The sequence below is a fragment of the Trachypithecus francoisi genome, unplaced genomic scaffold (genome assembly GCF_009764315.1).
Source record: "Trachypithecus francoisi isolate TF-2019V2 unplaced genomic scaffold, Tfra_2.0 Lachesis_group5, whole genome shotgun sequence".
Classification (NCBI taxonomy): Eukaryota; Metazoa; Chordata; class Mammalia; order Primates; family Cercopithecidae; genus Trachypithecus; species Trachypithecus francoisi.
In genome coordinates, this window is record NW_022681470.1 from 50,044,915 (window position 1) to 50,060,771 (window position 15,857).

At 36.9% G+C, this 15,857-nt stretch overlaps 1 protein-coding gene across 2 annotated transcripts in view; it reads left to right on the forward strand.

Moving 5' to 3' along the window:
• Positions 1-15,857, forward strand: part of CDC73 (cell division cycle 73) — a 143,482-nt gene that overhangs the window by 99,375 nt on the left and 28,250 nt on the right. The gene's annotated exons all lie outside the window — the stretch shown is intronic.

Consider the following 15,857-nt stretch of genomic DNA (forward strand, 5'->3'; position numbering starts at 1 on the left):
ACAGAATATATTCTTTTATATTTGAATCCTTTAGGGAAAGTTACAGAAACTTCTGGCTAAAGTCCTAATGAAAAAGGATACGATCATATTAACTTTTTTTTTTTTTTTTGAGGCGGAGTCTCGCTCTGTCGCCCGGACTGGAGTGCAGTGGCTGGATCTCAGCTCACTGCAAGCTCCGCCTCCTGGGTTTACGCCATTCTCCTGCCTCAGCCTCCCGAGTAGCTGGGACTACAGGCGCCCGCCACCTCACCCGGCTAGTTTTTGTATTTTTAGTAGAGACGGGGTTTCACCCTGTTAGCCAGGATGGTCTCGATCTCCTGACCTCGTGATCCGCCCGTCTCGGCCTCCCAAAGTGCTGGGATTACAGACTTGAGCCACCGCGCCCGGCCTCATATTAACTTTTAGTATGAATTGTTTTCTTTTGATATTTTTCTCTGAGAGAGCTTGAGGAAGTTCTAAAACTTCCTCAGTTCAGGTTCTCTCTGAATATTAGATGTTATACCCTAGTGAGAGTAAGTAGGTGGATAGGTGGCGGGCATAGTTATTTAACCTAAATAGCAGTGAAAGTTAAAGAAAATGAAACCTATAAATGATGATAAAATTTCCACATGCTTAACTTTAAAAAATTTTTAATGTCTTATTTACCTTCCTCATTTCCTTATTAAAATGAATACAATCACAGTTGTACCCAGTTTGTTCTAATAAACATGCATCATGGTTATTGAACACAAAATAAATCTCTTCCATTCCCAACCACTTTCAGATTTAAAATTTAAGTAGTTTACATATATTTTCCCATAGCATTTCTTCTATTAATGAATATGAGTAGACATATCACTTTTAAATATTGTGACTATTTTTAAGTCTGTTTACTACTTCTTGGATTGGCTATAGTTTACAGAAGAAAGATGGCAATATAAAAATTGTTTTAAATAAGCTTCAGTGATATATACATTAACAAGGTTTAAAATGAGCCATGTTTAAGTGATTTTCAGAATGCTATCAAGTTTTTTAGACACAGTGTTGTAAACAGTTTTTCCTCAGTAGATTTTTTTTTTTTTAGTCGTCCTCATTGTTAAAATGGGTGACTATTTTATATATTCAGCTAAATACCATTGACTGATGTAGGATTTTAAGATAGTTCCTTCTATCAGAATGCATTTTATGAAATAGGGGATAGAAAATGCAGGAGCTCAAAAATTGTAATACATACTGTTTCAGAGGATAAGAGAAATGCTGTGATCACTAGTTGGAGAGAAGGGGGTTAACTGTATTCTGCTTTAATATTTTCATAGTATTTGTTACATTTTCATGGTTCTTCTTACTAAACAAAAGCTGTCAAATTTTCCTGTTGTGTTACATATATTATTTAATTTTGGTGTTTGTTAGGAATTTGGACTGTTGCTCACTAATCTTAATATGGTTTTATTTGAAGTGGTACTGGCTTAAAGACGTGTCCTTCCGGAGTGATTTGTGATTGCCCTGCCAGGTGCTTCAAGAATATCTCAAGCTTTGAGTTGATTTTTGTGTTAATTCTTAACATAAGGAATTCTAGCCTGTCTTTGAATCAGACCCGAGTGACATTGGACCCTGGCTGACAAATTATCCAGGAGCCCCTTTTCTTCCCCTCCTCCAGAGGTAGATCAAGATGGATATGCTTCCTTGACATTTGATTGGAAACAGTTTTTCCCTCTAGTTTAATCTTTCATTGATTGTGTGACTCTTCTGTGGCTCTAGTTCCAGTTCCTGTGTGGCTCTAGTTCCAGTTCCTCTGTGTCCTTTCCCTATGTAGTTGGTAAAAGCCAATTCTCAGTACTGCCTACACTTTCCTCGTGGGCAATGCCTGTGTACTTTATTAGTCCTCAGCATTTTCTTCATTTGTAGCCCATGACTGTTTTCTTTCTAGTCAACATTTCAGGTATATGTTACATTGTATTTAGTATTTCCAGGTGTTTATGTATAAAGTTCCAGTTTCAGTAATGTAGTGTACCAGATAGTATAACCCATTTTAATAGGAAGTTGTTACTCTGCCAAATGTAGCTAATTTCTTAATTCATGTTTCATAATTGTTTGAGTTGTACCTGAGGGGAATTAAAAATGCAGACTATTGACTGGGCACGGTGGCTCACACCTGTAATCCCAGCACTTTGGGGGGCCAAGGCGGGCGGATCACGAGGTCAGGAGATCAAGACCATCCTGGCTAACATAGTGAAACCCCGTCTCTACTAAAAATACAAAAATATTAGCTGAGTGTGGTGGCGGGCACCTGTAGTCCCAGCTACTTGGGAGGCAGAGGCAGGAGAATGGCATGAACCTGGGAGGCGGAGCTTGCAATGAGCTGAGATGGCGCCACTGCACTCCAGCCTGGGTGACAGAGTGAGACTCCATCTGAAAAAAAAAAAGCAGATTATTTTATACGCTGTTTGGCCACTTAGCTATAGATTGTTTGCAGTTGGGATACACTTGACATTAGAAATAAATTTTATGTTTTTCTAATCAGTGATGTTGATGCCTTAACTATGAGACAGGTTCAGATAAATTTAGTGATAGCTCTCATTTGGGGAGATTGATGTGTATATTGAGTTTCTTCTTTCAACTAACATCTACAGAGCAATAACTAAAAAGTAAATTACTCTATGGATGAATGTACCACAAGCCCAACCTTCTAGGCACTCACATGAGAGTGGCACTGGTTTGTCACTAGTTGCAGCTGCTGAGAAATGTGTTTAGCACTTGTTGTAAACTCAGTTTCAATGCCTTATTTTAAGTACAGTGAAAAATATACTGTCTTTTGACTCTGCAAATTTGAATCACATTCTGAAGATAGGTTCAGAAACAAATTTGACCTCAACAGTTAGCCTTTAAAATCTTTATCTAGCTTCTCTCACAAATTATGTGCTATTAGTGAGAATGTATATAATAGTGATTTTTCATAATATATAAACAACTTGAAATGTATTGTTTTCTACAACTTGAAACCTAAAAATGATACCCAGTATATCTAGTTTGACCCACTCTTATTCCTGAACAAAAATACAGATAGATAAAAGAAACTTAAAGTCTATTTTAGCCTTAGGTTACCTCTGCCATTTAGTTGCAGAGCAGGAAATACAACCAGGTCTCCTGATGATCAGTTTAGTAGTGTTATTATTTGTACCGTGGAGATACCTAACAAACATTCAGATTAAGAAATTAAGTTTTTATACAATTATATGGAAATTAAGCAGCCTGGTCCTAAATCACTTTTGGCAAAGAATGAAATTAACACAGTTTGTTTTTTTTTTTTTTTTTGAGACAGGGTCTGTGTCACCCAGGCTGAAGTGCAGTGGTGTGATCTTGGCTCTCTGCAACCTCTGCCTCCTGGGCTCAAGCAATCCTCTTGCCTCAGCCTCCTGAGTAGCTGGGACTACAGGTGTGTGCTACCACACCTGGCAAATTTTTGTATTTTTTGTAGAGACTAGGCTTAGCCATGTTGCCCAGGCTGGTCTCAAACTCCTGGGCCCAAGTGATCTGCCCGCCTTGGCCTCCTGAAGTGCTGGGATTACAGGGATGAGCCACCATGCCCAGCCTCAAAAAATTCTTTGAAACAAGTGAAAACAAAGATACAGTGTACCAGAATCTCTAGGACACAGCTAAAGCAGTATTAAGAGGAAAGTTCATAGTGCTAAATGCCTATATCACGAAGTTAGATCTCAAATTAACCACCTAACGTCATACCTGGAGGAACTACAAGAATAAGAGCAAACCAGTCCCAAAGGTAGCAGAAGAAAATAACCAGAATCAGAGCTGAACAAAATTGATATGTGAAAATCCATACAAAAGATCAGTAAAACCAAAAGTTGGTTCTTTGAAAGAGTAAGATTAATAGACTGCTAGCTAGATTAATAGAGAAAAAAAGAGAAAAGATCTAAATAAACACAATCAGAAATGACCAAGGGATATTACCACCAACTGCACAGAAATACAGAAAACCCTCAGAGACTATGAACACCTCTGTGCACACAAACTAGAATACCTAAAAGAAATGGATAAACTCCTAGAAACATACAATCTCTCAAGATTGAATTGGGAAGGAATTGAAGTCCTTAACAGACCAATAATGAGTTCCAAATTTGAATCAGTAGTAAAAAAAAAAAACCCTACCAACCAGAAGTCCCCCAACCCCAAGCCATACAGATTAACAGCTGAATTCTACCAGATGTGTAAAGGAGAGCTGGTACCAGCCCTACTGAAATTGCCCCAAAAAGTCAAGGAGGAGAGACTTCCCTAACTCATTCTGTGAAACCAGCATCATTCTGGCAGAGAGACAATTTAAAAACAAAAACAAAAAAAACCTGCTGGCCAGTGATGAGCATAGATGCAAAACTCAACAAAATACTAGAAAATCGAATCCAGCAGCACATCAAAAAGCTAAAACACCCTGATCAAATAGGCTTTATCCCTGGGATGCAAGGTTCGTTCAACAAATGCAAACCAGTAAACATGATTCATCACATAAACAGAACTAAAAAAATTACATGATCATCTCAGTAGATGCAGAAAAGGCTTTCAATAAACCCTAACAGCCCTTCATGTTAACCCTCGACAAACTACCCATCAAAGGAACATATCTCAGACTAATAAGGGCCGTCTATGACAGTCCTACAGCCAACATCATACTCAATAGGCAAAAGCTGGAAGCATTCCCCAGAGAACCAGAACAAAGAATGTCCACTCTCACCAACCCTATTCAACGTAGTACTGAAACAGGAAAGATTCCTTTGTCTCCCTCACAGAGCGTGCAAAGGGCTCGCTTCCTCAGTACCCTGCTGCTGAAACCTCTAGGGGAGCATACCAACGGGCAGGCTGTGGGGCTCAGACCCCACAGCAGTGTCTAGGGGTGAATGTTTACAGCTGAAACCCCAGTGGACGTGTGTTACAGCATGCTCTTTTGGTTTGCCCTATAGGTGACTTGTGTTAACCAGCTCAGACCCTCTACCTTACCACAAGGACAGAGGGATTGCTGTATCGCCGGGTTTCTTACCTTGGTGTACTGGAAGAATCGGATCACATGTGGATTTGGAGAATGAGTGCAAGGTTTTATTGAGTAGAAGTAGCTCTCAGCAGATGGGGGAGCCAGAAAGGAGATGGTTTTCCCCTGGAGCTGGGCCGCTGTGGCCAAACTCTGCATCGTTCTGATGGCCTGTCGGCCTGCTGGTGCCTGTTGGTGTGCTCTTGACCACCAAGAGCTTGCTTGCTGTGTCTTCTTCCGCCAGTGTGTTCCTCACAACATCCAGCCGCTTGTGTCTTCTTCTGCTGATGTGCTCCTCTTGACGTCTGGCTGCCTGTGTGTATGCCCACTAGGGTCGGGTTTTTATAGGACCTGGATGGGGGTGTGGCGGGCCAGGCTGGTCTTGGAAAATGGAACATTTGGGTGTGAAAGCAGAAGTGCCTGTCCTCATGTAGGTTCGTGGGGGTGGAGCCCTAGCCAGGGACCAGGCCCTCTTCTACCCAGCGCTTGTCTTCCCCCATTCCATATCATTTAGAGGGACCATGCTTTTGCTTTCCCAGTACTCCTGTATCAGTACTGGAAATACTAGCCAGGGGACTCAGACAAGAGAAAGAAAGAAAGAAAAGACATCCAAATAGAGATGCTTTCTATCTTCGTAGATGATATGATTCCATACTTAGAAAACCCCATAGTCTCTACCCAGATGTTCCTAGCATTGATAAACAATTTCAGCGAAATTTCAGATACAAAATCACTGTACAAAAATAAGTAGCATTTCTATACACTAATGTCCAAGCCGATAGCCAACTCAAGAATGCAGTCCTTTTCACAATAGTCACACTCCCACATGCACACACACACACACACACAAAACACCTGGGAATACAGCTAAACCGGGGAGGTGAAAAATCTCTAAAACGAGAATTACAAAACACTGTGAAAGAAATCAGAGATGACACAAACAAATGGAAAAACATTTCATGTGCATGGATAGGAAGAATCAATATTGTTAAAGTGGCCATACTGCCCAAAATAACTTACAGATTCACTGCTGTTCCTAGCAAACTACCAAATTTCATTTTTTTCAGAAATTTGAACAGACTATTCTAAAATCTGTATGGAACCAAAAAGGAGGCAGAATAGCCAAAGCATCCTAAGCAAAAAGACCAAAGTTAGAGGCATCACACTACACAATATCAAACTATACAACAAGACTAGAGTAACCAAAACAGTATAGTACTGGTGCAAAAACAGACACACAGGCTGGAACAGGTTAGAGAATCCAGAAATAAAGCTGCCCACCGGCAACCATCTGCTTTTTGACAAAGTTGACAGGAATAAGCAGAGGGGAAAGGGCTCCTGAGTCAGTGATGCTGGGATAACTAGCTAGCCAAATGCAGAAGATTGAAACCAAACCCCTTACTTTCACAATATACAAAAATCAACTCAAGATGGATTAAAAGATTTAAATGTAGGACCTCAAACTGTAAAAACCCTAGGAAAAAAACAGGGCATGCCATTCTGGACATAGACCTTGGTAAACATTTTACGACGAAGTCTTCAAAAGCAAATGCAGCAAAAACAAAAATAGACAAATGGGAGCTAAACCAAAAAGCTTCTGCCCAGCAAAAGACACTGTCAACAGAGTAAACAGACAACATACAGAATGGGAGAGAATATTTGCAAGGTATATGCATCTGACAAAGATCTAATACCCAGAATTTATAAGGACCTTAAGCATAAAACAAACAGTCCCATTAACTGAGCAAAGGACCTGAACAGACACTTCTCAAAAGAAGATATACACATGGCCAACAAACATAGGAAAAAAATGTTTAACATCACTAATCATTAGAGAAATGCAAATCAAAACCACAATAAGATATCATCTCACATCACACCAGTCAAAATGGCTATTATTAAAACATTAGAAAATAATAGATCTTGGTGAGGTTGCGGAGAAAAAGGAATGCTTATATGCTACTGGTGGGAATGTAATTTACTTCAGCCACCGTGGAAAGCAGTTTGCAGATTTCTCAAAAAACTTAGAACTACCATTTGATCCAGCAATCTGATTATGGATATATACCTCGAGGAATATAAGTCTTTCTACCAAAAAGACACATACACTCTTAGGTTCATTGTGGCACTTTTCACAATAGCAGAGACATTGAATCAACCAAAATTCCCATCAGTGGTGGATTGGATAAAGAAATCTGGTACATATATGCCATGGAATACTATGCAGCCATAAAAAAGAACAAAACCATGTCCTTTGCAGCAACATGGATGCAGCTGGAAGCCATTATCCTAACAAATTAACAGAGAAACAGAAAACCAGATACCACAAATTAACACAGAAACAGAAAACCAAGTAGACATTGAGTACATGTTGTACACAAAGAGGGAAACAGAAGACACCAGGGCCTACTTGAGGGTGGAAGCTGGGAAGAGGGAGAAGATCAAGAAACTACCTGTTGTGTACCGTGCAGATTACCCTGGGTTATGAAATAATTTGTATGCCATACCCCAGTGACATGCAATATACCTGTGTAACGAATATACCCGTGTGACAAACCTGCACATGTACCTCTTGAACAAAAAATGAAAGAACAGCAAAAGAAAGAAATTGGGTTTTATTCTGGCCTTGACAGTAGCGTGATAATAATCCAGAACAAAACAAAGTCTTCTACAAGATTCAAGGCCTAAGTCAGCATTAGAATGATTATATTTTGTAATCTGAATGCTCTAATGTTGAAAATTTCCTGTTAAAAATTTTACTGGAAAACAGTTTTATTCAGCAACATAATTAATACCCAAAAGAAAAATGTGAATGCTCTGGCTTCTTTCTCAGTAAAGTAACAATGATAACTTTTTTTATTTTTTTATTTTTTTGAGACAGAGTCTCGCTCTGTCACCCAGGCTGGAGTGCAGTGGTACGATCTCGGCTCACTGTAACCTCCACCTCCCAGGTGCAAGCGATTCTCCTTCCGCAGCCTCCAGAATAGCTGGGATTACAGGCACGCGGCCCAACGCCTGGCTAATTTTTGTATTTTTAGTAGAGATGGGGTTTTACCATGTTGGTTGGGCTGGTCTCAAACTCTGCGTGCATCGGCCTCCCAAAGTGCTGGCATTACAGGCATGAGCCACTGTGCCCAGCTTAATGATAACTTTTAAACAAAGAAAAGCCCCTTCCCATCCAAAAAAACTATACTGCTTTTGACTGATTCAAAGTGAGAAACCAATTTGCAGTATTTGTGGATTTCAAATTTCACTAAATGTAGAATTGAATTTTAAGTGCCTCCAACTTAAGTAGCTTTCTTTACAAAATCTAGGTATCCTGGCACATAGAAGTATATTCATACCTGAATTCTTTTTTAAAAAAAAATTTTAGTACTTTTGAATGACAAAATATTCATTGGATTTTTTTTTTTTTTCATTAATAGTATGGCTTTTATAGTAAAGTTTAGTATTCTGGCAGATGTGAGTTTTTTTATTGGATATGTCATCTGATGAGATTCCTCAAATAATTTACAATTGTGTGAACAAGATATACTTTTGGTCCTTGAAATAGATTTGATAATACGACAGAAACTGTCAGACTCACAGAAATGGATTACATTAACTGCTTCTAAAAATTGTTTAGTTTTTGTATGAGCTTTCCACCTTTTAGTCAATAAACATGGTTTTTCATGATTTATAATCTGAAATATATGCGTGTTTTGGTGATAGTTTCTGTGTCTTGCAGTCTGTCTCTAGTCTTTACAATTAAATTATGATTTCCTCAGAGACAAGGGCTTGTTATTTTATTGTTACTTGTAGCTACATTGTTTAAAACAGTGTTAGCTAAATAATGAGTACTAAGTAAATAAAGAAAAAGAAAAAGAAAAGGCTGAGGGAGCACATTGAGACGAGAAGATTGGAGGATGGGGGACTTGTATACCTGAAATTTAAAGTTTGATTTTGTGTATCTGTGTTTATGCAACCTATGAATTAATTTATTGCATTTATCTCCAAATTGAAATACCTTTTTGTGATATATAGTAGTCATGTCCACACCTGGGACTCAATTTTAGTTCCCACGAGGCTTCATTACACTTGGTATTGTCTTGTTTTTTCATTTTGTTTTTTGCATTTACTGTATTTTTTAACCCATTTTATGATTTGTGAATTTGGCATTATCCAATCTCACAAATTTTAGTAATTGACAAAATTTTAAAAAATAGATATATTTGACTGGTTATACAAAATTTACAGTAAGTTTGTGGAATGTTAAAAAAATTGTCTTTTCATTCTGCATTCTCGAGAACCTTTCCCGTGTTGTTCATCTGAATGTATTACAAATCTAATAAACACTGTTTTATAGCAGAAAATAGTGAATAGTGCAAGAAATCACAAAGTAAATTTTAGTGTCATTCTCTATAGTCTTGTTTACTACAGAGAAACCAGACAAACAGACGACATTCTTAGGATAGACCATACCTGATGTTTCTTACAAGTTTAAAACACTCCCTTCATTGTTTAACACCTCATTGCAACTGACATCTCCCCTACAGTTTGAGTCAGCTGGAGGCTTTGCTATGTAATTAATGCATAATTGAAACCTCCTCCACACAATTATGGTACTGGCTGTAACTCATAGCTCAAGTTGGCATAGATTCTATTTGGTTTTATGTAAAATTGAGGATTCTTTAGTTTTGTATCCCTTCAATAAGTAAATGAAGGAAAAAAAATAAAACCCATCCTAATGAACAAAATTAAGATTATATTACGGAAATATTTTTAAAAATACACTTTACATCTATAAACAGGATCTTGAAAGTTGTTTATTGGAACTGTAAGGTTATTTAAAATAAATGATTGGGTATAACTTCCTGATTTTGGCCATGTTGGCAGCCACATGGGGCTGAGTTCCAAAGAGGAGAGATTGTGCGCAGAAGGAGCTCAAACGCTATGTAGAAGGTTCTCCTTATATAGGCCAAATACTAATCAGCACAGGCATGTGAGAAAACTACATGAGGCCTGGGAAAAAGTCACCAGGAAAGAAACAGGCAGAAAAATTACCGGAGCATAGACTGGACTGAGAATAGTACTTGTTCTCAACAGCCCCAGGCAATGCAAAATGATACAGCCACTTTGGAAAATAATATGGGAGTTTGTTTTTTTCCCATCACATTGAAAATATTACTCCACTATCTTCTAGCTTCCTTTGTTTTGATGATGAGAAGTTAGTTGTTAGTGTGATAATCAGTCCTATGAGGGAAATCTGTTCCATGTGGTTATTTTAAAGATCATTTTAAATTTATCTGCTGTAGCTAGATGTGGATTTCTTTTTTATATATCCCACTTGGAATTTGTCAGAATTAAATCTGCATATTGGTGTTTTTCATCAGTTCTCAATGTCTTGGCCGTTTTGATAATCTGTGAAATATGCATTTTTTTTTTTTTTTTGCATATGTTCTGTTCCCCATCCCCCCTTTTTTCTCGCCTCTTTCTGGAACTTAAATGAGACATACTTTAGATCTTCTCATTCTGTCTTCCATGTTTCTTAAATGATTCCATTTTCTATCTCATTTTCTCTGTTGCCTGCATTTTTCATCAGTTCGTTACTTTTAATTTATAATTGTCTATTTCTTTGGCTACACCTTAATCTGATCTTAAGCCTATCCTTCGCACCTTAAACTTCAGATATTTTATATTTCAGTTTTTGTGATTCTATTTAGTTATTTTTCAAACCATTATCTATCTTTGTAATTCTTTTTTACTGTACATATTTGCAAACTTGGTTTATTTCATAAGCCTTGGTTTTTGGTAATTGTAGCATTTGGAGTCCTTAGTCATCTTCCTTTGAATGTTGTTTCATACATGATAACTTGTTTCCTTGTGTGTTTAGTTTTTTACTGTTCTTTTTTTTTTTTTTTTGTTAATTTACTCATTTACTGTTCATTTTCCTTGGAATTATATTCTGTAGAAATTCTTTGATCTCCAAGTGAATATGAGAGAACTCCAGAGTAGATGTGCATCTGTGTCTGTTAAGCACCTGGGAGCATTACCAATCTAGCATAACTTTAAATTCTCTGTTGGAGGTTTTAAATATCTAGATACTGTTGTTTTTGCTGCAAATTCAAATGAGGTCAGTTTTACCATTTGAGATATTTGATTTTCCTTGCAATTGTCAAATAAGGGTTAGGGTCAGGGTTGGGGTTGTGGGGGAAGAGGGTGAACAGTGAGTTTATTTCTAGTTTACCATTGTGTTGAACTTAACCCCTGAGTCTCAGCTTTATAAGGGAAGGAACTCTTATTTTCTACCTTGAACAGAATTTGGACTTATTTTCTATTTCAGGAGCGCAGTGAAATATGGTGAAAAACCAGGCTTAACTTTAATTGGTTTGCAAATCCAATGGATAGCAGTCTGCAGTGTTATTCTTACTTCTTTGAGTTCTTCTCTTTTTACTCGGTCTTTGGCCTAAGTATTTTTTATACCTTGCCAGCTAGCTCAGATATACTTTAAAATTTTTTTTTCTTTTTTCCTTTGTTTGTATTGATACATAATAGACCCACATATTTTGAGGTGTATGTAATATTTTGACACATTCTTATGTGATGAATCGGGGTAATTAAGATATATACTACCTTAAACATTTATCTTTATATTGGAAATATTCAAATTATTCTTTAATAGCTCTTTTGAAATATACCATAAATTATTGTTTACTGTAGTCACTCTATGGATTTATTGAAAACTAGGTCTTATTTCTTCTACGTGTATTTCTGTACCCATTAATCAACCTCTCTCTATCTCCTCCACTGCCCCACCCTTCCTGGTCTCTGATAACTACCAAACTGCTCACTTCGTGAGATCTACTGTTTAATTGGTTTTATTTTGGAATTATTGTTGTAGTTACTTAGGGGATCTGTCATATTATACCAGAAATAGAATGAAGTCATAGTTTCTAAGGGTCATAATTGGTTAGTGTTTATTCAGTGCCATTGTTCCATATATATATGAAATATGCATTCATGCACATACATATATGAAATATGCATTCATGCATATACATATATGAAATGTGCATGAATGCATATGCATTCATACATGTACATACCTGAAATATGTATTCATATATTTACATATATGAATACATTTGTCATAATTTCCAAATGGTGGTCTCAGAGCTCTTAGAAAACTTACATGGTTTTATGAAAACAGTTATTTCAGACCAATTTTTTAGTTCAACCAATGTTTTGAGAATGCTGAATGTTTTTTTCTATTGATTTAAAGATTTATTATGTTGCCTAAATTTATCTTTTTAACTTTTGTCTTAAAAAAAATTTATTTCCACAAGTTTTTGGGAAACAGGTGTTATTTGGTTACATGACTAAGTAATTTGTGAGATTTTGGTGTGCCCGTTACCCGAACAGTGTATGTTGAACCTGATTTGTAATCTTTTATCCCTCATCCCCTTCCGACACTTTCTCCCTGTATCCCCAAAGTCAATTTTGTCATTTTTATGCCTTTGCATCCTCGTAACTTAGCTCCCACTTACGAACGAGATCATTCAATGTTTAGTTTTCCATTCCTGAGTTACTTCTCTTAGGATAATAATCCCCAATTCCTTCCAGGTTGCTGTAAATGCCATTAATTCCTTCCCTTTTATGGTTGAGTAGTATCCCACGGTATATATATACACTGGTTTCTTTATCCACTCACTGATTAATGGTCATTTAGGTTGGTTCCACATTTTTGCAATTGTGAATTGTGCTGCTGTAAACGTGTGTGCAAGTATCTTTTTTGTATAATGACTTCTTTTCTTCTGTGTAGATACCCACTAGTGGGATTGCTGAATCAAATGGCAGTTCTACTTTTAGTTTTTTAAGGAATCTCCACACTGTTTTCCTTAGTGGTTGTACTAGTTTACATTCCCACTAGCAATGTGGAAGTGTTCCTTTTTCACCTCATCAAATGCCAACGTCTATTATTTTTTGATTTTTTGACTATGGCCATTCTTGCAGAAGTAAGGTGATATTTCATTCTGGTTTTGATTTACATTTCCCTGATCATTAGTGATGTTGAACATTTTTTTCATGTTTCTTGGCCATTTGTTTATCTTCTTTTGAGAATTGTCTATTCTTGTCCGTAGCCCACTTTTTCATGGGATTGTTTGTTTTTGTCTTGCTAATTTGAGTTTGATGTAGATTCTGAATATTAGTCCTTTGTCAGAGGTATAAATTATGAAGATTTTTCTCCCACTCTGTGGGTTGACTGTTTACTCTGCTGACTATTCCTTTTGCCTTGCAAAAGCTTTTTAGTTTAATTAAGTCTTGGCCATTTATCTTTGTTTTTATTGCGTTTGCTTTTGGGTTCTTGGTCATGAAATCCTTGCCTAAGCCAGTGTCTAGAAGGGTTTTTCCTGTATTATCTTCTAGAATTTTAATAGTTTCAGGTCTTAGTCCTTGAAGTATTTCAGGACTTAAGTCCTTGACCTATCTTGAGTTGATTTTTGTATAAGGTGAGAGATGATCCAGTTTAATTCTCCTACGTGTGACTTGCCAATTATCCCAGCACTGTATGTTGAATAGGGTGTCCTTTACCCACTTGATGTTTTTGTTTGCTTTGTCAAAGATCTGTTGGCTCTAAGTATTTGGGTTTATTTCTGGATTCTCTGTTCTGTTCCATTGGTCTGTGTGCCTATTGTATACCAGTACCATACTGTTTTGGTGACTATGTCCTTGTAATGTAGTGTTTGAAATCAGGTAATGTGATGCCTCCAGATTTGTTCTGTTTGCTTAGTCTTGCTTTGGCTATGTGGACTCTTTTTTGGTTGCATATGAATTTTAGGATTTTTTTTTTAGTCCTGTGAAGAATGATGTTAGTATTTTGGTGGGAATTGCATTGAAATTGTAGATTGCTTTTGGCAGTTATGGTCATTTTCACAATATTGATTCTACCCATCCATGAGCATGGGATGTGTTTCCATTTGTTTGTGTCATCTATGATTTCTTTCAACAGTGTTTCGTAGTTTTCCTTGTAGCGATCTTTCACTTTCTTGTTTAGATATATTCCTAAGCATTTTGTGTGTGTGTGTGTGTGTGTGTGTGTGTTTTGCAGCTATTCTAAAAGGAGTTGAGTTCTTGATTTGATTCTCTGCTTGGTCACTATTGGTGTATAGGAGAGCTACTGATTTGTGGGCATTAATTTTATATCTGGAAAGTTTGTAGAATTCTTTTATCAGTTCTACAAGCTTTTGGAGAAATCTTTAGGGTTTTCTAGGTATACCATCATATCCTCAGCAAACGGTGACAGTTTGACTTTTTCTTTACCGATGGATGCCCTTTATTTCTCTCTTGTCTGATTGCTCTGGTTACGACTTCCATTACTATGTTGAAAAAAATGAAGAGAGTGGACATTTTTGTCTTGTTCCAGTTCTCAAACAGAATGCTTTAAACTTTTCCCCATTCAGAACTATGTTAGCTGTGGGTTTGTCATAGATGGCTTTTATTGCATTGAGGTATGTCCGTTGTCTGCCAATTTTGCTGAGAGTTTGAATCATAAAGGGATGCTGGATGTTGTCAGATGCTTGTTCTACATCTATTGAGATGATCATGTGATTTTTGTTTTTAATTCTGTTTATGTAATGTATCACATTTATTGACTTGTGTATGTTAAACCATCCCTGCATCCCTGGTATGAAACCCACTCGATCATGGTGGTTTATCTTTTTGATACGTTGTTGGATTGGGTTGGATGTCCTTTGTTAAGGATCTTTGCATTTATATTCATCAGGGATATTGGTCTGTAGTTTTCTTTCTTGGTTATATCCTTTCCTGGTTTTAGTTTTAGGGTATTACAGGCTTCATAGAATGATTTAGGGAAGATTCTCTTTCTCTATCTTGTGGAATAGTGTCAAAAGGATTGGTACCAATTCTACTTTGAATATCTGATACAATTCAGCTGTGAATCCTTCTGGTTCTGGATTTTTTTTTTGGTTGGTAATTTTTAAATTACCATTTCAATCTTGCTGCTTGTTGTTGGTCTGTTTAGAGTATCTAATTCTTCCTGATTTAAGCTAGGAGGTTTGAATCTTTCCAGGAATTTATCCATATCTTCCAGGTTTTCTAGTTTATGCTTGTAAAGGTGTTCATAGTAGCCTTGAATGATATTTTGTATTTCAGTGGTATCAGGTGTAATAGCTCCCATTTTGTTTATCTTTTCAAAGAACCAGCTTTTTTTGTTTCATTTGTCTTTTTTTTTTAAATTTTTGTTTCAATTTCATTTAGTTGTGCTCTGATGAGGATGCCACATGTAAAGCAGCACACTAGTTGATGTGCCATATATCTGAGTGATTGGCTTTGCCTCCAAGAAAACTGTTGTCCAGGTCTGGCGTGGTGCCTCATGCTTGTAGTCTCAGCACTTTGGGAGGCTGAGGTGGGAAGATTGCTTGAGCCCAGGAGTTTGAAGTTTGAAACCAGCCTAGGCACCCCGCAGCAAGACCTCGTTTCAAAAAAAAAAAAAAGAAAGTTGCAAGAATAGAAACCTGAAGTCTGGTAGGAAGATAACAGGGCTTTATAGATTGTCATAGTAATAATTTAAACAGCCCACTGTAAAATTGTAAAAAATTGAATTCTACTTTGAATAAAGAAGGTAAATTCATAGTGAAATACATATGGCTCTAGAATTAAATAAATGCCTAAATATATCTATAGAGATATATTTAAAGTTCTGTAGGCTAGGAAGCAAAAAGTGTAACATTCGTCATATTTGAATTTCGGATGCATTTTTACCTTTTGGATGTTACCTTATAGACAGCTGTATTATTATATATTGATAGGCCAGAAGTGATTTGTTCAAATTTCTTGTTCAAGAGGA